Raw genomic sequence first — 23,510 nt, forward strand, 5'->3', positions numbered from 1 at the left:
CCACCATGTGGGTGCTGGGAACTCAGCAGGGTCCCACACAAGAGCAGCAGTACTCTTAAATGCTGAGCCATTTCTCCAGCACCCCCAGTCTTGAGTGATGAGAGAGGTCATTCGCCTGCCATAAAGCTTATCTAGAGTATTTCCAGACTTGCACAACCATCCCCAACGATCCCAGGATCCCTTTTGGGCTTACGAGAGTCCAGTGCTCTCAGAAGCTCAAATCTCTAGTTTGGGTTCATACACGGCACTACTTTTCTGGAAAAACCCAAAGCACCCCTTAGTGTGTACAAGGTAAACACTGAACACACTGTCTTAGAGAGTACACTCAGTGTGCTGGACTTCCCCAGGAAAAGCCCACTCCTAACAGCCCAGGCCCAGCCTCTTCCCAGCCGGGCCTCTCTAGTAACCGGATGGCAGCAACTGCCAATCCTGGCTTCAGTTTCCCCATTTACTACTTGGATAGCAGGCAGCAGCCCATGCTTCTAGCATCTCACAGAAGGAGCCCCAAACCCATCCAATGGTCACTCTTGTTCAGGTTGTCAAAAGGAAGCCCAGCTTGTTACACTGGCTAAGACGGGCAAAGCAGTGGGTTGGAGATGGAGATATGAGACCTGAAAACACAGGAGGCCTTATTCTGCAGTTCTCGGGAAGTTGGAGGCAAGATGCTCACATGCCCACACGCGCATGTGCATGAGCGTGCACACACACACACACACACACACACACACAACAAGCATGCAAGCACACTGGCCTAGATCAAGGAGGGGATACTGGAGTGGGGAGGAACTGAGAGAACACCCCCAAAGCTTCCCATAGCTGCCAGCACCAGGCAATGGGAAGGAGGAGCTGGATTCCTGTGCACTGAAAACCTAGCTCTACTACGCTAAATGTGTGTCCCTTGGAGAAGTCATTTGCCTTCTCTGAGCCTCAGTTGATCTACCCACCAAAAGGGACTATTAAGTTTTGGGATATGACTCAGCTGGTAGACTGCTTGCTTGGCGAATGTAAAAGGCCTGTCTCAGTCCCCAGCACGACAGAGACCAGGTGTGCTGAAATCCCAGCAGGAGGACTAACAGAAGTTCAAGGTCATACTAAGTTTTTTGTTTTGAGGTACATTCAAGGCCAGCCTAGGCTATCTAGGAGACTATCTCAAAATCAAAACAAAACAACTCACTTTTCTGTCCTGTACTTCAGGATTATAGAGGAAAATCAGAGGGGGGGGGGACCTGAGGATCCTTCTGTGGGAAAATCTCAGGTACTTACTTGTATTCTAGTCCATGTGAGCTAGAGAAGATCAGAGAAACTCCAGGCTATGGAGCCTCAGAGGAATGCTGGATATCTAAGCCTTTTCTGGGGGAACATTCCAGAGCCAGGACCCTCCCCAAACAGCCTTGCTGTGGGATGATTCCTTCCATATGCAATGAATGTGCTGCTCTTATTGGTTGATAATAAAGACTAAATTGGCCTATAGCTAGGTAGAATAAAGCTAGGTGTGAGTTGAGAGAGATGTGAGCCAGCTGCCCAAGAAGCAAGATGCCAGAGGGCCGACCAGTAAAGCCATGGCCACATGTCAATTCATAGATTAACAGAAATGGGTTACTTTAAATGTAAGAGCAAGTTAGCAATAAGCCTGAGCTATAGGTCAAATATTTTGTAATTACTATTAAGCCTCTGGGTGATTATTTAAAAGTAGCTGCAGGACAGAGCAAGACAGAGAGACCTCTCCTTACACAGCCCCTCTGGTTGTAGGCAGGCAGTAAGTCAAGGGATGACCTGTTACTGCAGGTGAGAGAGGCTGGGGAGCAGGCGGTACATCTGGAATCAGGGAGACCATAAGGTGGCAAAAGCAGGGGAAGGAAGTGCAGGCTTCCTCACTGAGTCTCCCATGAGTCCGTCCCTCATTCAGAAGACAATGACACAGCTACCTTCTGTGTGACAAAGAAATGCCATTGCTTTCCTTAGAACTTTGGGGTCCTCACCTATAAAATGTAAGTTCTCCTTAGTAAGTACGACTGCCACTAACAGCAAACTCATTCCTCGGTTCTCCTTGATCCCAGATTCAGGTACTGTCTACCTGCCTGCCCAGTATGATTAACAGTAAGAGAGGTGGTTCTTCAAGGGTCAGTGCCACCTGTAGTTCAGAGTGAGGCTAGGAAGCCCTCTCTCCAGAAAGACCACCAGAAGTCACCTACCTCTCGGAGCTCTGAACTCTGGGCAATGGACCATCCTCCACCAGCAGGGGTGAAGGGAGGCTAATTCTAAAACCTACTAGCGAGCATGCCCTGGGGGGTCCACCATTCAGACGGGGCTAGCCTCCTCATATCTGGAAGGAGGGGAAGCATACCGAGTATTTCTCTCACACTATTGAATAAAACAAAATGGAAGAAAGGGGCACTTTTGGAGGAAGCAGAAAACATGACTTTGCCCGTAGCTTTCCAATCCTAGGGAAACCTAACGACCCCTGCTTCTCCCCTTCCCGCCGTTGATCAGGCATTCCCCTCTCATGGAGAGCCCTTCCTGAATCAAACATTTAGATCCCAGCTCCATTCAACTGGATCCAAGCCCCCTCCTCCCCTCTTCCCTGATCTCTCCTCTGAACTCCCATTGTGCTTGGCCCGTCTCTCTTAACGGCAATTTGCACAGTGTCCCAGCGACAGCTGCACACCTCCATTCCACTCTGGAGGACACAGGGATGACGGTCGTTTCAGCAAAGGCTCTGAAGCCCAGCAGATATGACCTTAAACAACGGCTTGTGGACTCTCAGCCCTGGGACCCTGGGCTTGTCTCACTGAGCGTGTTCCTGCTGGCAAACGGGGCAATAACAGTACCCCTCTACCAATCGGCTGGTGTAATTAAATGAGATAATACGTCCAGTACAGAACCTCGAAGAAAGCAAAGCCTAATGGTGCAGCCTTGGTCTGGGAGACCTTTTAGGCGGGTTCATGGATGGATTTTCTTCTCTTTCGAGATACCTGGCGCAGTGTTGCATGCTGGACAGACAGATTTGCATGGAGACAGACCGTGAACTTCAGCAGGAAGTCAGAACAGTACAGCTGGGGTCTGGATTGCCTCTGTAGGCCATGAAGCATGCCACTAAGCAGCAGGCAAACAGACACATGGTGGTCACTTGACCTACCAAACGGAACAATCGGAGGCTGGGCTCTGAAGCCAGGCTCCATGGGCCTGAATCCCAGTGTATGGACTAAGTTGTACCGCTGCTTCTGCACCTATACAATGGGCTGATGATGACAGTACTCACCAAAGGACTGTCATGAGGATAACACGCATGCCACGCAGAGGCCTGAAAGCACATCAGGTCTCTGTCACCAAGGCTGCATTATTGGGCCTTTGCTTCCTTCAGGCTTTATGCTAGCCATAATAGCCATATTCCCTTATGTAATTATACCAGCATATCAATGAGGGGGGGGGGGGTACCATCACTGCCCCCCTTATCAGAAACACGCTCAGAGAGGAGACTGGCTGCCTGGGTCATGGGCAGACAGTGATGCAGTCATTAAGTGATTGTTACCACTGCTGATGTTCTATACCCAACAAAGAAGAGGGGCATTTCTGCCCCCTGCAGGCTATGAACCGTTCATCCTCCTATAACGGGGACTCAGCAAAAACCCTAGTATGGTCCAGGGATGTCTGTGCAGCGGTCACCATGACCTTGGTCTGGTGGTAGCCTCACCCCTCCGTTAGAAACATGGGCAGGAAACTGACCTATGCCGAGCAACTCAAAATATTCCTGTCTAACAAGAATGGGGCCAGTCAAGAGTCTTTCTCTTGACAAAGAAACCCTAGAAGGAAATCAGTCCTTTCTTGATGGCCAGACATCTAAACGGAGGCAGGGGACAGCTCGTAGGGAAGAGACAAGAGGAGTGAGAGGAAGACAGTGGGTTAATGGCGCGTTAGCCTGATTCTTCATCCTCAGTCCTATGCTCTGATCCAGGTCAAGCGGGCAAGAGGAGCAAGACTGTGCTGCCAATGTAGGAACTGCCCCTGCGCACTTAGGCCCAGCCTCTCCCAGCTGGGAACCCTTCAACAGGTCTAATATGCTCATCCACAGTCTATTAAATATGGAGCTGAGGTCCAGAAAGGAAAAGTAACAGGGCCAAGACCTCAGAGAAGTATATGGGACTTAGTGGGCCAGCGGCCTCCTGGACAGCAGGCAGCCTGCGAAAACTAACGCCCCCCCCCCCCCCCCAGCTCCCACAACCTCTGGTTCTCTCAGTAAACAGATGGTGTCTAATACCTGTTGTCTCTTCTTTCTCTACCCTGAGTCCTACAGAGTGGCCTCTGAACCCGGCTCCTGGGAGGGCTTGAGGAACATGAGGAATAAATGCTTGAGCAGATGGACCTCTGCCTCCTGTTCCTGTGCCCCCACCTCTCTCTGCACACAGGAGCTTACCCAAATGTCAGGGAACTGCTGCACAGGCCCCCTCCTGGGGACTCCTAATCCACCGCCCCTGCTGTCTGGGCTGCCCTTTGGTTGCACGGACAGAGAATTCCTTGTTCCCAGTGCTTCCTGCCCAGAGATCTCCGTGGGGCCGAGTGCTGGCAGGAAGGAACCAAATCGCTCCTCTTACATGGAGCTAAAGCCACCCCTGCCCCCACTACTCAGGGATAACACACTCCAGCTCTGTAGCCATTCATTCTACCTGCCCCAGCCTGGCTCAACAGCACTGCCAGCCCCTCCACCACAGACCCTATGCGTGTGTGTGTGTGTGTGTGTGTGTGTGTACCTCATATGGATCCAAAACTAAACTAGAAGATTCTAGAATAATGTTTCAGCCACAGCAATCCTGCCTAACAGCCCCACGGCGACAATGGCACGTGACTTTACAATTTCTCAATCCACGTAGGTCACTAGCTTTTGCCCGCTCTGCAACCTCACCCTACTGTGAGCCAGTAGTATTTTTGATTTCTCTTTTCTGCTTGTTGACTTATTTTGATTTATCTTATTGTTGTGAGTCCAGCCTTCATGTTGGTCTGGACCATCCCCTCAGCCTCCTTAGTGGAGGTCTGTAGGCCTGTGTCACCGTGCCTAGCTGAGCCAATGGTGTGTGAAGTATCTGACCCAAAGGCAAAGAAAGGTCTGTGGTATTGCCTGTCCTGAGGAATTAGCCTATTCTCTAGCCTTGCCTCAACTTCAGAAGGGGATGCAACCCACTTAGCTATCCTGTATGTTAAGATTCTTTGAGATTCATTTCCGACAAACATTTCCCTAAAAAAAACTGTCTCAAAAAAAATAGACAAAACAAAAGAGAATTTTCCTGTCAGAAAGTTCAAGAAATCTCATTTATCCTGACCCTAGGCTCCTCAACACCTGCCTGGACCACAAATACATGATTCTAGGACCAAGACCAAGGAGGTTCTATTGTGTTCAGTGGCAAGGCTGAGCAGAACTGCCCTCTGACTTGTCTAATCTACACCCAAGAGTGGCTGAGCAAAGGGAAGCAAGGGCCGAAGGCCTGCAGATCCAGCTAGATCCAGCAGCTTCCAGTCTGCCGTCTCCACCCTTGGTGGGCAAGCAGCTCAGGCAGAGTGTGCCAACAGAGTGCCCAGCGAAGGAATGCTTCAGCCTCTGCTTCCACAGGGACAGCCTCAGCACTGCCCCCTTCGCCAGCCTTTGAGAAACCTGAGACCTAGACAAACCTTCATGCTGCCTCAGTAGTAACAGAACAATCTAGAACCTCTGGGCCCAACCTCATCTGAAGCAGGAGACAGCCTCTGGGACACTCACCCCTCCTCTGTACACTGGCTCCCTGGGGAAGGCCTCCTACACCAGGCACCTGGAATGAGAAGAGAGTGTTAGCCCCTTGGCATGTGAGGCTGGCACAGGAGGGTCCAAGAAACCTGGGAAGTTGTGGAACCTGTTAAACAGAAAGGCCCAAGAGCCACACAGAGCCGGAGGGCAGGAGGGGAGTCTGCAGAGCCCTGGAAGCTACTCTGAGGATGAATCCACAGGCCTGAGAAAGGAAAGGAAAGAAGTCAGAACTAACCGTGGGACAATTAATGAGGAGGAAGGAGCCTGGGCTGAGCAGCCAGAGAGAAAACAAAGTGCCCTGGGGACAGACAGGAGGGCCTTCTCCTCAGGGCTTTCTTCCACAGCAGCCCAGAGGTTTCCAGCACCCAGGGAAAAGCACCCCCATCACTGTTTCCACCTGACTGTTCTGCCTCCGTCTCCCCATTTGTGACACAGTGTGGCTGGGCTTAGGCATCTCTCGGAGCCTTTCTAACACTGGCACTCTGTTCATGGAGGTTTTAAGCCCCTTTGCTTCCTCTTTGAGTTTGATGGCAAGCCTGGCCTGGTCCACAATGGGCAGTGTAGTCGGGAGGAGAGACCGGAGTCCTCATGCACTCAGAGCACCAACCTCCATGATTCTGTCTCATAAGGGACATGACGATCAGATGATCAGGAAGAAAACAGACAATGGTTTGTGAACTTGGGCTCTGGAGTCACACAGGCCTGGCTTGTTCTGTGGCCTGGGCAAGTCACTTCCCTCCTAATATAGAGGTGTGAGCGGTTGCATCAGCGTCTAGAACCAACAGGATTAGGACGATCCTATGGAGAGGTCCAGCCTCTCTAATGGGACTCTGTATAACATGAACATCCTGCACTCCAGGGAGTGAGCTGACACACTGAAGACCATAGTAGTGAGGGGCAGAGCTGGGACAATTGCCCACCCCACCCCCAAAGCCACCGTCTCTACACATCCTCAGACTGAACGCCTTGAGGTCCTGCCTCCTCCCACCTTGTATTCCTCTCTCTGCCCAGCCATATCCTTTCTTGTCTCCACCTCCCAGTCTGACTGGAATTAAAAGCTTGTTACTCCCAAGTACTGGGATTAAAAGTATGAGCCATCACTGCCTGGCCTCTGTGGCTAACTAGTGGCTGACTCAACACTCTGATCCTCGGGCAAGCTTTATTTGTTAGAGCACAAAATATCACCACAGGACATAGATGGTGTGGGGGAAGGGGGGTGGGGGTGATGGTGGGAGGGCAGGGATGGGAGGGGGTGGGAATGGTGCTGCTGCTGCTGCTGCTTCTTCTCCTACTCCTTCTTTGAGTTAGTTATCTCTCAATTTGCCCTGGCTAGGCTGGCACTCACTGTACAGACCAGGCTGGCCTTGAACTCACAGACTGCCTCTTCTTCCCCAGAATCAAGCCTAAAGGTGTACCCTACAACATGGGCCTTGGACCCAGGATCTTAACTACTAGGATGTCTGTGTACTATTTGTTTTTTCAAGACAGGGTTTCTCTGTGTAGCCCTGGCTGTCCTGGAACTCACTCTGCAGGCCAGGCTGGTCTCGAACTCACAAAGATCTGCCTATCTCTGCCTCCCGAGTGCTGGGATCAAAGGTGTGCGCCATCACTGCCTGGCTATCAGTACATTGTCTTCATTGTTTCTTTTTGGATAAGGAAAGTGAGGCTGAAACAATTCCAAATGACCTGCCTAAGATCAGAGGGAAACTCACCGCGGGAGAGGACTTTGACTAGGGCCTCCTTGGCGAGAAAGCCTGTGGTCTATCCAGAAAGGAGATTGCTACAGAAAAGCTCTGGTTTTAGGACGTGGAATGGGTAGGGATGACATCAGGTAGCAGTGGCAGTGTGTGTGTGTGTGCTGCATGCCATGCGCCCCACAGCACCCACATGCGCATGCACCCCAAGGCACTCGCATGTGCAACCCACTTAAGAAGAAAAGAGAAGGAGTTGGTGGACAAAAGCCTCTTTCTCAGAAGCTCTCTCTGGGGACAGGACAGGAGAGGAGGCCACAGTCCTGCCAGGGCTGAGCAGAGGGCTGGATCTAAACAAACAGACTCACCAACTGGCCACCATCTTTCTGTGTGATTTCAGCCTGCCTTCCTGCACCTCCACCCTCTCTTCCCTGCACCCTTCCTCCTCTGTATCTCCAGCTCCAGAACAACACAGCTACAGTGAACACTGTCAGGACTCTCTCAGAGCCAGGAGGGGTGATACGAGCCTGTAATCACAACATTCAGGAGGCAGAGGCAGGAAGATCACCGGAAGTTCAAGAACAGCCCATTCTATATAGCAGAGCCAAGATAGCCAAAGCTATATAATGAGACCCTGGCTGGGGGTGCGGGATGGGGCTGAAAGAGAGGGTGGCACCTGCAGAATACCAGCACAGCCTATCTGCTGGCCTCCAAATACAGGCAAACACATGCATATGCACACACACACACACACACACACACACACACACCAAACACAAACAGACACTCTGCTAATTGGCTTTTTGATAACTTGATACAAGCTAGGGTCATCTGGGAAGAGGGAATTCAATTAAGGAATTGTCTCTATCATATTTTCCTGTAGGCAATCTGGTGGGGGGGTGTTGATTAGTGATTAGGAAGACCTAACACACTGTAGGCAGTGCCACCCCTGGGCTGGTGGTCCTGGGTTGTATAGGAAAGCAGGCAGAAGGAGACAGTGTTCTGCCATGGTTTCTGCTTCAGCTCCTGCCCTGACTTCACTCAGGGATGAACTGTGACCTGGGATGTGTGAGCCAAATAAACCCTTTCCTCTCCAAGTTGCTTTGGTCATGGTTTCTATCAGAGCAATGGCAAGCAAACTGAGATAACCCTGTCCTGCTACAGGAGATGAACAATACCATTCCTCAGCTGCCCCTGTCTCCTATAGCAACCTACAGAAAAGAGGCCTTGCTAACACCGGCCCCAACATCACCAACAGAGGATTGGAAAGTCCTGTACTTGTGCACTGTTTATATAGCTACAAATTTTTCCTTGGAAAGGCCTCTATTTTCCTCATCTGCAAAATGGACACTTATCCTTACCTGATCCCTGGCATAAAAGGAGATCCAAAGAGGTCCCCGAAGGGAAGCAACTGATGAAGGTACCACACAAAGCATCCCCAGTTCCCCATCCCAGCTCCCATGCATCCCTCTGGTCCACTTCTCACCCAAACATGTGGCACAATCAAACCCACTCAGTGGTAGCAGCATCCAAAGAGGAAAGAGCAGTCACTGCCAGTCTGAATCAGGCGTGCTAGCCGCTTCCTGGAATGACTTTGCCAGTGCCATCAGTCTCACTGACAGATGTAAGGGGCCCAGTATCACGCAGAGCAAGTGGCAGGGCCAAAATGAGCAGCACTGGTAGCCTGGAGGCTATGGGATGATCCAGGGTGATGTCTCACCAAGAAGCATTCCTCTGGGTTTGGGGGTGAGATAAGGAATATCAGGCCTGCTGTCTCCCCAGAGTCCCTCAGACAGCTAGTCTTTCCAGAGCCTTGTAGTGTTGTTCAAATATGTCCAATTCAACACTGGCTATAACCACACTGTCCAGTAGAAGGATGACCTGACCTAAGGCTAGCACAGTGACAGGGGCCTGCCATCTTAGCTAACTGAGGAGCCTGAGGCAGGAGGAGCAACAGTGCCAGGCAGTTTTATGTCAACTTAACACAAGCTGGAGTTATCTGAAAGGAAAGAACCTCAAATAAGAAAGTGCGTCCACAATAGGGCTTGGTGACACCTGCCTTTAACCCCAGTAGGCGGATCTCTGTGCGATCAGAGTTCCAGGACAGCCTGGTCTACAAAGTAAGTTCTAGGACAGCCAAGGTTGCTGTTAACACGGAGAAAATCTGTCTCGAAAAGCCAAAAATCAGATAAATAAACAAATAATAAAGTGTCTCTATAAGATCATGCGGTAGCAAGCCTGTAGAACATTTTCTTGATTAGTGATTGATGGGGGAGGGGCATTAGTGATTGATGGGGCAGGGCCCAGCCCATTGTGGATGATGTCATCCTCGGGCTGGTGGTCCTAGATTCTGTAACATATCAGGCTGAGCAAGCCATGGGGAGCAAGCCAGTAAACAGCACCCATCCATGGCCTCCACATCAGTTCCTGTCTCTAGGTTCCTGCCCTGTTTGAGTTCCTGTTTTGAATTCATCCCATGATGAAGAGTGATGTGGAAGTGTAAGCCAAATAAACCCTTTCCTGGCCAATCATCATTTTATTAAATCAATACAAGTGACAGATCTTTACAGGGTTCAAGAGCATTCTCCCACAGGAGTATACAATGATCTGTCCGCATGTATACACCAGATCTCATGGTTGTCAGCCTCCATGTGGTTGCTGGGAGAGCAACCAGCAGTCAGTGCTTTTAACCTCTGAACCATCTTGCCAGCCCCCAATATTTAGTTTTTAAAATTAAAAAAAAAAACAACGCATTGACAAATCTTATTTCCCAAATATTCATAGAAGTTTGTCTACAACTAAATGGAATATTGCTTTAAATGTCTAATTGATTAAAATGAAATTATCAACAGAATTTAGAGTCAGTTCTTTGGCCTCACCAGTCACATCTGGAAGGCTCAGCAGCCACTCTGCTGGAGCGAGCACTCCACAGCGGGTCCTTGGGGTGTAGGTGGTGGTCTCCTTGGGTCCGGCCCAGAGCTAAGCTTCAGAGGAACAGCCAAGTCAGAAAAGAGCCGTAGCTACTCATTTTACACCCCCTGCTGAGGCCAATGTTAATATCCACCTCTGCTGCCTGTTACAGCCACAGTGTTGGTGATGGAGGGACCAGAGTTCAGAGGATGACAACATAGCTCAGAGAGGTGTCCGTTTGCCGAAGGTCACCAGCATTGACAGGGCCTGCCTCAGGCTCGGCTTCTACAGAAGAAATAAGCCTTTGCCCTATGCTAAAGGGCCTGTGCCTAAAGTATAGAGGGAGGAAGGACATGAACAAGAAACCCAGTGAAAGGCTGGGGGCGGGCGGTGGTGAGCAGGGCCCTGCAACTGTCAGTGGAGTTCCTATGGACTCATAGTACGGAGGGTTTGGGCCACTGTCACTTCTTCCTTGTCTCTCCTCATCAAAGACCACAGCAGGCAAGGAGGGTACAGTATACCAACTGTCTGCATTCTGGGTCCCCTGGGCTAGCACCCTGGAATTCCCCAGCCTTCCCAAGAGCACTCAAGCAGAGAGCCTTGGACCAGGGCCAGGATTCATACGGACTCGTCCCAGGCTCACCTCTGTGGAGGCAGGGGAGAGGGTCCAAGTGGTAGGCTGCCCCCCTAGGAAGGAGAGCTCCCCCACCTCATAGTAGGGAAGAGGTAACAGGTATAGACCAGAAAAACCTGGGTGGTTCCACCCCTCTGGGGGGGGGGGGTGGGGGACAAGGCCAGCATAGCCCCCTCCAGCCAGCACAGCAGGGTGAAACTCAGCAGCCATTAGGTTTAACAATTAACTCTGATTTGCTTTCAGTTCACCTGAAGATAAATCCAGCAAAAAGTCCTACCTGAAGGCAAGGGGACTTAAAAGACTGGAGGCTAAGAAGAGGCAAAGTGGGGCGGGCATAAGTTCCCTCCTCCAAATCAGAGGCAATGCTGATGCATAGTAGGTGGCTAGTCAACAATATTTTTAACAAGCAAATAAAGAGTTGAGGTAAACTGGAATAAAACAGGCCTAGGTAGGTGGGCAGACTCACAGAAGAGATGGGGAAGGACTGTCTTAGCCTGGGACTGCTAGACCCTTTTGACAGCACAAAAGCTAGGACAACAGCCAGGAAGGGCACGCCAGGAACACGGCTTGGAAGTCTCCAGCCCTGAAAGCCACTCCTGATCTAATCGTCCTACCACGACCTTGGGAGCTCTAATTTCTGAGTGGCACAGGCGAGACCCCACCACGGCACAGGCTGGTCAGGGCCAGCCCCACAGCGAGAGCGGCTCTGCAGTTTTCCCCAGTCTCTGGCTGCTTGGCAACAGCCTCCTCATTCATCTCGGGCCACCCTCTGGCTTCCCCCACATCTCAACAGGCCTCCAGCTCCCACCTACCCAGCCCATTCTCCTTTTCCAGAAGGAAGACTTGGAACAGTGAACGCTCCAGCCCGCGCACATCCCACTCACCTGGATCCCACACCCCTGGCAACAGATGGCTGCCAACCTGAGACGGGATTAGCATCTCCGACCCTTGGATTCCCTGGCACCCACCTCACCCTTCTCCCAAACCCTAACACAGACCTAGATCCACAGCCCACCACAGGCTCAGAAGCAAATTCCCACAAGGCTCTTAGGTAGTGAGCCTCTGTTCCCTCTGTCTAAGGGGGGAAGGAAAGGGGGTAGGGATGGGCAGATCTTTTCCTCTGCCAGTTTTCTGATCTTTAGAGATCTTGACATTTCTGGGGTCAATGTTCACTTTACACTCAGACAGACCAGGGTTCACATCCTGACCCTGGCCAGGTACAGAGACAGCCCTGCAAAGGCCCAGAACTGAAGACCACTTCACGGCATCCTTAGCGCCAGCCCACATAGAGAAGAGCTGGACACCTAGGGCCACTTCTAAGTAACTCTCACTGGCTTCCCATTACCTCCCACTAGAGCTCCCCTCCCAGTCCCACTTCCCAAGCTCCCATTCCCACCCTGTGCTCTCAGTGGCATCAAGAGCCATCAGTCCTGCAAATTATTATTCTTGGCAAAAAGAAGCTTGCTGCTCCCCCTCCTCCTGGGCCCCTCCACAGGGAGACTCTGGGGCTGTGTTTCCACTCTGCTCTTTCCTGCATATAAACACACCCCCTCTCCACACCCCCATGCTGCACAGGAAGCAGCTGTCTCTAGACTCCTATCACTCTCCTAGCTCATGCCCTTCCAGCCTAGCGGCACCTCTGTTCCTCACAGCCCACCGCTTTGTTCACTCAGACACCTCTCGGCTGGAAGCTAGCTCCTTACGTGAGAGTCTCACTGGCCCCCAGTGACCTAAGACCCTGAAAACCTCAGAACTGTTGAAAGACTTCACTCTGGCTATGAGAAAGTCCTTTATTTACTGAAGCAATCATCATTAATTTAAAAATAACGGATTATACCTGTGTATTGGCCACTTATGCTCCGCCGTGTTCTCTGGGCACTTTACACGGGGCTCCAGTTAGCTCTCCACACCCCAACACGGGGCTCCAGTTAGCTCTCCACACCCCAACACGGGGCTCCAGTTAGCTCTCCACACCCCAACACGGGGCTCCAGTTAGCTCTCCACACCCCAACACAGGGCTACAGTCAGCTCTCCACACCCCAATGTATTTGCCATCCCGACCTCTTTGATTTGGCTTGATGATTTTGTTTTGTTTTGTTGGGGGGAAGCAGGGACTGAGACAGCACTTCTATACAGCCCATGTTGGCTTCAAACTCACAATCCTCCTGCCTCGGTCTGCCTAGTGCTAGAATTACAGGTGTGCACCACCAAGCCCAGCCTTATCCCTTTGTTTTAACCTGAGAAAAATCAGGGCTTGCTGAGAGGAAGTCACAGCCAGCAAATGGAAGCATCAGGAGTGGAATTTAAGTTCTTAGCTACTGCCCTGCTTGGCCTTTCTCCAACCCACAAATAAAGGTGGAGCTACGTGAGAAGTTGTGGCCTCCAGTGATTGATGTGGGCCACAGGGGTTCCAGAGAAACCAGCCTAGCTCAAAGCTGGAGGCAGCTCTCGGCCAATAAAACTTTCAGGACTGGAGTAAGTACCTGCTCTGTGCAGGAGGCTGGGGAGCAGAGGATGAGACCTCGGTAGAAAAGAGATCAGACAGCTCTCAGATAAAGCTAAGGTGCAGCAGAACCCGTCCCCCGTCCCCGGAAGGGAATAGCTAAGGCACTGTGGGAATGTAGAGGAGGTAAGGAGAATCTCACTGTGAGGTGGAGGAGGGCTCGTGAGGCTTTGTGGGCTAGAGGCTGGCACGTGAGCAGAAACTTGAAAAAGGTGTGCAGGAGTCTGACAGGGATTTGGAAAGGCAAAGCTGCCCTTCTTGGCGGGGGGAAACAGAGGAACACGGGCAAAGACTGATCTAGGCGAGCATGGGTCGTGGCCCGTGAGTTCTTCCTGCGCTCCGCTTGGCACCAGTATCCAGACAGACCTGCAGAGAAACCACCTTGAACTTCCCCCAGACTCGCAGGCATCTGCCGCACTTCTAGCGAGTGGGCATGGTGGAAGAGAACGAGCTGGGACCTGCGGGCCCGGGCATGTGGTTTGACACGTGGGAGGGGACAGGAGGAACCTGAATCCAGGCTCTGTCCAGAATCTCAGGAGATGGATGCTGAGGACAGGTCACCAGAGGAGGTGATACAGAGGCACGAAAGGAGACCGACTGGGCAGCAGGAGACATGCCTTCCAGAACCCCAGATCAAGGCCCATGAAACCTTGATATTATCTTGATGAACCCCCACTTTATATGGGAAAACTAGATTCAGAATAAGCAAGGGACTGATCCACAGTCACTTGGCACCTTCATAGCAAAACTAGTCAGCAGTGTACCCAAGATCCTAGCTAGGAACACTCGCTCCACATGGCCCCACTGACAGCTTCCTGTTGGCCCTTCTCTAGACCTTAAAAGTCCTGAAGCTGAGCATAGCGGTTCATGCCTGTTATCCTATGGAGGGGTGGGGGAGTCAGGCAGGCATATTTTCTACTCTGTCAATTTTCTGATCTTTAAAGATCTTGACATTTCTGGGGTCCCTATTCACTTTGCACTCAGACAGACTGGGGTTCACATCCTGACCCTGGCCAGGTACAGAGACAGCCCTGCAAAGGCCCAGAACTGAAGACCACTTCATGGCATCCTTAGCGCCAGCCCACATAGAGAAGAGCTGGACACCTAGGGCCACTTCTAAGCAACCCTCACTGGCTTCCCATTACCTCCCACTAGAGCTCTCCTCCCAGTCCCACTTCCCAATTCCCCACCCTGTGCTCTCAGTGGCATCAAGAGCCATCAGTCCTGCAAATTATTATTCTTGGCAAAAAGAAGCTTGCTGCTCCCCCTCCTCCTGAGCCCCTCCACATGGGAGGCTGAGGCAGGGGAAAGACACAAGTTCCAGGTCAGCCTTGGCTAAGAGTGAGAATCTGTCTTAAAAACAAACAACAATAATAAACATGCTGAAGAGGCGCTGGGCATAGCGGCACATGTCTTTAATGGGAGGCAGAGGCAGGCGGATCTCTGAGTTCGAGGCTAGCCTGGTCTACAGAGTGAGTTCCAAGACAGCCAGAGACACACAGAGAAACCCTGTCTCAGAAACAAAACAAACAAGCAAACAAACTGAAGAGGCTGTCCTAAACTTTTGTGGGGACACAAAGACTTAGAAAATGCAGGTAAATTGTCTCGTCATCCAATCCGCCCTCCCTGGGACCGTGAAAAAAATATGCCTGCTGCTCCAGGAGTTTACAGATCGCTCTGATGTGAATCATGGAAGGTGGCTAAACCAGCCCTCCTGAGTTGTTCTAGCAAGAACAATGTCTAAAAATCCTGATATTTGGGGACCCTAGGACTTAGGGGCATGAGACTGTCCCTTGAATGATTGATTATACATACTCAGTTTCTGCTTCCTTGCCTGTGGAGAGGCCTCTGTGGCTAGAAGCTGTAGAACTCCTTGGTCAAGCTCAGGCAAGCAGGTGGGTGGCTGAGCTGGGCCGGGCTACCCAGCTGATAGTCAATGGGCAAGGGTGGGAGTGGGTACCCAGCGTAAGACCATAGCTGCCCAGTGCCTACGGTGACACTGTGAGGTGCAGAGCTGGCCAGTGTGGGAGTCTGGACTCCTGGCTGTACTTGGAATAAGCCCAGAATGCTCTGCTCCAGCATGCAGCCTTCCCTCTTCTACTACAGGGGACTCTGGGGTTCCTGGCTCTGACCTCTGCTTCCCTGCCCACTTCCTCCAGAGTTCCGGCCATCATTAAGCCAGCCGGGGGACCCTTAAGCCCCCAAGCCCCTTCTGAGCAGACGACTATCTATGGCTTGCGGACAATAAGTTGCTTTAACCAGAAGACTCAACATCATCTATGGGAAACTAAGGTGGTTAGTGGGGAAACAACTAGGAAAAAAGCCAAGGAAACCAGGTGTGGTGGCCCAGGCCTTTAATGCCAGCACTCAGGAGGCAGAGGCAGGAGGATCTCTGTGAGTCTGATGCCAACTTCTATAACAAGTTCCAGGACAAACAAGGCCACATAGTGAGACCCTGTCTCAAAATTAAATACATAAGTAATAGATAAAATCAAAAGAACCTTCAAATCTGTCTTGTCCTTCCTCTGATGCCATATCTCTCCCAGAGATGGGCAGCTTCTCAGAACACGGTGGACGCAGTCGTGGCTAGTTCTGGGGCCTGTAGTCCCCAACACTGTGGTAGAGCACAGGCTTCGAGGCAGAAGTCCTGTCTTGAAGTCTCTGTGCTTAGAATGAAGAATTTGCTCATAGAATGTGATCAGCTGTATATACCTCTATGGACCCCTAAATGGTCTCACTAGCCCCAAGAAAGACTCAAAAATAACTGTGGGCTTTGGCCAGACTACGATTTGAATCCCAGATGGGCCTTTTGCTGGCTGAGCACCAGGTATGCCCTGGGCATGTTATTTAGCCTCCTCTAACACGGCAGGGATTGTAGTCTGTGTCCCTGGGTAGTGGTGGCAAGGATTAAGAGTCAGAAGCCCCAGGAAGCTCAGCACCGCACCTGATGTGAAGCAGAAGCCAGTAACTGACAACCTCGATTTCCAAGTCTCTGACAGCCCCAGGCTTTCTAATCCTCCCTAGCCCCAAATCAGTCAGCTGAAGTGGCTCTGCGGACTCTGACTTTATCTTTAGACCTACAATCTCAAGGAAGGCAGAGCGGCAAGATGGAGAGAGTGAGAGGGAACAAGAGGAGGAAGGAAGAGAGAAGAGTGAGGTGGAAAAGAAAGATGATTTCTCAGAAGCTGCCAAGAGAGGATAAATCCTCTCCCCTCACTCCTTTCCTGGGCCTTCCCAAGGCAAGGATCACAAGGACCCAGTCTGCAGGGAAGCACAGGCCTGCCAATGGGGTACCATTGGCTCTCCACACTGCTGCAGAAGCCTTCTCTCCGCCCACTGGAGCACACAGAGTGGCAGCCACTGCCAGGCTGGTAATAAAACAGCCTGCCAGGTCAGCCACACAGGTACTGCTGGCTCACTTCAGCCCTAAGGACCTCTTTCCTTTCTTTTTAGAGATTTGTCTGTATGAGTATATGCCTCCCTGTATGTGCGCCTACCATGTGTGTGCCTGGTGGCCAATAAAGCCAGAAGAGGGTGCTGGATCTCTGGGGAATAGAGTTACAGCTAGGAGCCACCTACTGGGTGTTGGGAATGGAAACTGGGTCCTCGGCAAGTCCAGCAAGCACTCTCACCGGCTGATTTGTCTCTCCAGTTCCTGAGCCCTCTTCCTTGATGCTGACCATCCCAGCTGAACCCTGACCTCTGTCTAGGTCCCCCTCTAGGCATCTACATGCCCTAAACTGCTTCTGAGATGGGAGCTGCAGCTGGGGAAAACAGGAACCACAGAGAAGGTATCCCAATTGCCACTGACGCTTTGGGGTGTCACTTCTCTCTTAGCCTAAGTTTCCCTCCCCGGGTCAAGGAGAATCGTGTCCGGGGGCTTCCCCAACTTTGAGCCTGGTAACACTTCACAGGCAAAGCCTCTATGTAAGGGAGAATAGGCCCTCCTGGGAGAAGAGTGGGCTGGGCTGGGCTCTGTGGAGGAGCAATGGATGTGGCAATGGCCAAGGGTTATTATGATGATGAAGGTTATGATTAAAAATCACAACAACAAACCCTTAAGCAATTCACAAAGAGCTTTCTCATTATCTCCTGGGATTTGGAATCTGGCAAGCTTGGTCTAGACGATTCTAGACCAATTCTAGACTCTAGAAGATAATTTTTCACATCTGAAATGTAGCAAGGTTAAATATTTTCTCAGCTACTCAGGGCAGAAAAAGGGGGAGCCTCAGAGGAAGTAATAACTGAGTGCCTACTGTGCAGCACCCCAATTAATGTGCTCATATCTTCATCCTGGTCACTCTTGCCTCTATAACATACTGTAGGAATTGATGTCCTCATTTCATAGCTGAAAAAACTAAGACCGAGAAAAACGTAACTGACCCACCCTACCTATGGCTCACGGCCACTCTGTTTAGAGCCTAAATCTGGATCTGAGCTTGAGGACTCTAAGGCCTCTGCTCTTTCCTGTCTTCTGTCTACTGTAGATTGAGTAGTGACACCCACCCTTTCCCATCTTATCTAAGCAGAACCTCAGAATATGACCTTATTTGGAAATAGGGTCTTTGCAGATAGATTAGTTCAATTAAAATGAGAATGCAGGGGATTAGGCAAGGAGCTGCAGACAGGGAGAAAGTCGTTGGTGACAGAGACAGACCGGGCAGCACATCCAAGGCACCACAGCTGGCCTTCTCCAGAAGCCAGTGCAGAACAGGGAGACTTCCAGAAGTGGAAAGTACCACCTGGATAACTGTGGACGGTGGGCTTCCCACCTCCAGGACAGAAAGAATATAGATCTGTGGCTGTGAGCTCCCTGGCCTGGGGCCTCAGGAAGGTAACACATGTAGCAGAGTCTACAGGTCTGGATTCCAGGAGCCCACTCTCCAGTTAAGACAATCGCGAAGTCCAAGAGAAGTCACACACACACACACACACACACACACACACACACACAGCTGGCTCTCCAGTTAAGACAATCGCGAAGTCCAAGAGAAGTCACACACACACACACACACACACACACACACACACAGCTGGCTCTCCAGTTAAGACAATCGCGAAGTCCAAGAGAAGTCACACACACACACAGACACACACACACACACACAGCTGGCTCCCCTTGAGTTTATCAGGCTGGACCCTGACCCAATCCTGATCAACAATCCTCCTCCTCTATCCAAAGTCAGCATCTCCCACCACCTGGAGAGCTGCTTTTGAAATGCAAATCCTTCCTGGTCTCTTTCCCAATCCCCACCCCAGCAAGACGAGGCCATGCTCTTCCACAGATCTGGAGCCATTCTGCCACTCCGATTCTGCAGTCACTCACTCTGTCCCTACCACGTGAAACTCTCTGGGATAAAAAGCCACACTGCCTTTGCACACACCGGCCCAACAAACACCATCTCTTCGTCTCCCATAAAGCCTTTTCCTCCCTAGGCAGCCACCTCCCCACCTCGCACGCTGTCCTTGTGCTATGGCAGCTTTGGTATCTGCCGGCTGTATTCGGTTTTCTTTCTATAGGCCCAGGGCCCCACACTTAGGCATTCAAGCAGGTTTGACCCAAACTGCGGTAGCCATAACAGTAATAACAGCTAACATTTACCAAATGTGTGCCCACATTGTGCTGAGCGTTCCATATGTGTTTTCTCCTCTCATTCTCAAAGCAACCCCGTGAAACAGAGACTTCTATTGGTTCGTTTTACAGGTGAAGAGTATAAGGCAAAGCCTGGAGGACTCCAGTGCCAGTGTCCGTGACCGTGTCAGCCCCTCCTTAGCTCATTCAGTTATCAACTACGGTTTGGAAATATTAAATGCAAAATTCCAGATACCACAGCCCATACATTTTAAGTTTTAGACCGCTCTGAGTGGCATGATAAAGCCATTTTTTCCCTTACGACATGAATCACTCCTCGTCCCATGTGTCTGTCTGTTCCCTACCAATTAGTCACACACACACACACACACACACACACACACACACACACCAGCCATCTCAGGTATCAGGCCAACTGTTGCACTGGGATCCTGTCTCGTGCATTCAATCCTTATTTCACACAACAGTGGCCCCAATGCATAAGATTAGTGACACTGGTACCAGAGAAGCCACACGGCATTTCCTTTAAGTGAGAAGATGACAATTCTCAACTCAATAGGAAGAAAACATGGAATGTACAGGGTTCACACTAATCACGCTTTTCGACATCCCCTAGGGCGTCTTGGGCCGAACCCTCACTTGGTCAGGAAGGATTGCTACCCTAAAACCATTCATCCCCACTCCTTCACTAGATGGCAGAAGACTCGCACAAAGGAGAGACAGTGATGTGTCCAGTCACACCCTGCACCTTTAGATACCTCATTCATTGCTCTTCCTCTGCACAGTATCATAGGATCCTACTCCAGGAGGACACAGAACACAAGCTAGGCTGTGTCTCCCAAGAGCTTCCCCTTGCCTTCCCCAGGCAGAGCCAGCACAGCTTGGGGCATACAGTGAGAGCCAGGAAACGCAGGTCTGAGAACAATCCGTATCCTGCTCGGATAGTACAACACCCAAGCTTAAGGTGAAGCTTAAGAAAGGTCATTATTTAATATCACCTCCTATTTTAGACATTAGTTCATTTGACAGACTTATTAAACACAAATCAAAAGCCAGACACTATGTGGGACACTAGGAAGATTAACAAGCAAGTCCCTGCCCAGATGGCACTTACAGTCTAGTAGAGGGAGGCAAACAACTAACAAGTTCAAGCCCTAGGAGAGACAGGGGCTCTAAGAATGGAAGAAGGGAAATACTCGCCTAACCTAGGAAGCTGGCAAAGCCCCACCCCCTCCCCCAAAAAGACAGAGGACCCGTGTGCTAGTCAGAGGGACCTGCATGCACAAAATGCCAGCCAGAGTCAAGTGGGCAAGGACTGGATTTTACCTGCCTTTTTGTAAGTCATTGTAAGGTTTGGGGAAACGAGCAGAAGGGGGAAGCTGCAGGATGAGATCTTGCTTTGGGCAGCAAAGGCGTCATTGTCTAAGATCCCAAGGAAGACCCAGGACTTGAAGTCAGAACCCCTAGTCTACTAAGGTAGGCTTTGGGCCTACATCAGGTACTCGCGTGAGGAATGAAGAAAGGAGGGGCTTTGCCCTTGTTTCAACCTAGAAGTTCCTGGTTCCTTTCTTGAGCTGCAGAACAGGTCAGAAGAATTTGCATTTGTTAAAACACAGATTGCTAGGCCCTGTCCCCGGATTTTCGCGTTGTGTAGGTCTACCACGAGGCTCCAAATTTGCATTTCTAAGAAGCTGGTAACCCTGCTGCAGGTGGTAAGCTGACCACGCCTGGGTTTAGTGCCATAGGCTCTCACGAGGAGAGTGGCAGATAGTGAATAGGGAAGACAGCCAGGCTCTCTGGGGGCAAGAAGGGTGAATTCCTGGCGGGCAAGATGTCTCAGTGGGTAAAGGCATTTCCTACCAAGCCTGACGACCTGAGTTCAATCCCCGAGGCCCACATAGTAAAAGGAGAGAACTGAATCTTGCAAGTTATCCTCTGACCTTTGCCCCCTCCATATATATAAAATGTAACAATTTTTTTAAGAACAGTGAATTCCTAAATCTTAGTAGTAATGAGACCAGCCTAGCACTCTGAGAAAAGTCCAGCCTCAACCCCCCAACCCTGAGCCCTCCTCCAGCCATCTAACCAGAGAAACTGAGGCTCAGGAAGTTGAGTCTTTAAGAGAAAAGAAGCCTAATACAAATCAACACAAAAAGCATTTGACTGTTGTCAAAAGTAGACTCTGAACCACGCTGCAGTGTTTGTGAACGGCAGCCCCAGCACATCTCCTGAGATGTGTATTCGGGGAAAGAGATATGAACCCCAGCTTTCCATGCCTCTGCTGCCTTTGGCAGGAAAACAGTGTAAGAGTTGCAGAAATCTGCCTTTGTCCCCCACCCCCATCACCATCCTCTTGTCTTCCTTTTACACTCCCAGCTCCCCCCTTTCCACTCCAAATCCTGCACACTTATCCTTATACACATGCCAAGCAGCAAGGAGGAGGGAAGTTACCAAGAAGAGCCAGGAGAAGGTTTGAGCGAGCTTGCAGGCCCTTCTCTTTCCTTCCCTCCAGAAGACTGCTTCTCTAGATCCTTGTCAAGCCCAACCTACCTACATACATTTCAGTACCAGTTGCTGAAACCGGCGAAGCCAATGCCCAAATCCCCAAACTTCCTTTTCACCTTGTTTTTCAAATATGGGGGTGGTGGTTCTATTCCAGTTAGCAGCAAAATGGCACTTCTCTTACAGCCCCACATGCAAGCTCACCAATACACAAACAGCCACACACATAAAAACAAATATACCAGAACTGATCAAAACAGATGCACATATAAATGCAGAATTATCTTATCACAGGGAGAAGGCACACAGACTGGACATGCATGCAGTGCCCAGTACATGGGGGGAAAGGTACAGACACATCTCTCTAAGTACAGAGGCCTCCTGAGAGGGGATTCCTTGGAATGGGGCGCTGGCCCTTTAAGACAGTGATCAGTCTTACTAGTCCTTTTAGGGTACCTAGGCTACTGCTCTGCCCAGTAAGAGGGTAAGGGTGTAAGTATAGCTGACCAAGCTGGGCTGCCTCTGGTCCTAGGTGATGGCCCTTGTCACAAGGAAACGAATCTCAGAGCCGTTGGGTCACTAGCCCGAGAGGTCGCTGTTGCTATCAGCACCCCACACCCACGCTAGCACACACCCACTCCTTCACACCCAATCACCCACCCCACCCCTCACAAGCACACACCCGGGAGTCAGGCAGGCCACGCCCTCCGCTCCAGCTCAACCGAGAACCAGGCTCTGCTGTCAGTAGGGCTCTCTCCAGTACCCTGGGCGTGGCTGCCCACCTGCCAGCAGGGAGTCTCCACTCAGCTAGGACGCCCCCATCGCGGTTGACACCCACTTCCCCGGCTAGTGCGGGGCTCCGGGCGACGCCAGCGCCTCGGCCGCCGCCCCCACCCCCTTCCTCCCGGCAGTGCGGAGACAAAGCCGAGCACACGCACACAGGGGCTACGCGGGTGCACACCCGCCATCACACGCGCGCACACACACACAAACACGGGGAGTCACATTGGCGCGCACACAGAGAAATACACACACACACACACACACGCCATAGGCTTCAGCCACAAGCGAAGCCATTGGTACAGACACACACCCTCATCCAGATGTATACACTGCTACACATTGGGACACACCCTCTCCGGGCACATACGCGGATAAGCACAAGCAGACACATAGACCCTCACCCAGATTAGCACACCACCCAGCCCCAAGGCGCACACCCTTACACAGATGCACACGCGCGTACACGCCAAACAACCACTTGTACCGACCCACAGATACACGCGTGTTCACACTCAACGCACACCCCGAGACCGGGACCCCGACACACGTACCCGCAAAAACACGAATCAAAGCTCGCGGCTCTGGCCACGCACGTCCTCCAGTACTCGAGGCTCGGGACGCAGCGACAGCCTGCGCGGTCTCCGCGCCCTGCTAACCTGGCGGTGGCGGCGTGGCTTCCGGGAGCCGTCTGTCTGTCTGTCTCTCGATCCTAGCGTTCAGTGGCCGCCCTGGCGGGCTCCGAGGCGCTCAGAAGCTGCGCAGAAATGCCCCGCTCGTTCGCTCTTCCTTCGCTCCCTCCCACAGCGCTCAGCCCCCTCCCCGCCCGATCCGCACACCCCCTCTCCCCCTCTGCCCCGCCCCGGCGGCTCCCTGGGAGGAGGCGGACGCGATCCCGGCCGGGCAGCGGCCGAAGGGCGTGCGAGCCGCGAGCGCAACCCACTGGCCCCGAGAGCCCAGCTACCCCGGAGCAGCCGTGTACGGTCCCAGGGAGGGGCGCTTGGAGGGGGGGTGCGCCTCACGAGCCCACGACGCTTGCTTCCCCACGTGGACCAAGCGCCCACCTGAGCCTCTGTTGAGCTCAGAGGCCCGAGCGAGCAGCGGGACCGGGAGGAGGAGACACCACA

The 23,510-nt window shown here is 51.6% G+C and overlaps 1 protein-coding gene across 3 annotated transcripts in view; it reads right to left on the minus strand.

The window, feature by feature from the left end:
- The window catches only part of Epb41l1 (erythrocyte membrane protein band 4.1 like 1), a 120,672-nt gene extending 97,495 nt beyond the window's left edge, over positions 1-23,177 (minus strand). Inside the window, exons 1-2 of one of the 3 annotated variants that reach the window (XM_041670545.1) lie at positions 22,938-23,082; positions 5,747-5,795 (exon numbers count right to left, since the gene is read on the minus strand). The gene's annotated coding sequence lies outside the window, so the exon portion shown is untranslated. Of the gene's footprint in view, positions 1-5,746; positions 5,796-22,937 lie in introns of all 3 variants that reach the window. The other 2 variants (XM_041670546.1, XM_041670544.1) reach the window with 2 other exon arrangements.
- Positions 23,178-23,510: the final 333 nt, after the last annotated feature.

Source organism: Microtus oregoni, unplaced genomic scaffold, assembly GCF_018167655.1.
Source record: "Microtus oregoni isolate MIOR12 unplaced genomic scaffold, Mior012 000020F_ref0000438, whole genome shotgun sequence".
Lineage (NCBI taxonomy): Eukaryota > Metazoa > Chordata > Mammalia > Rodentia > Cricetidae > Microtus > Microtus oregoni.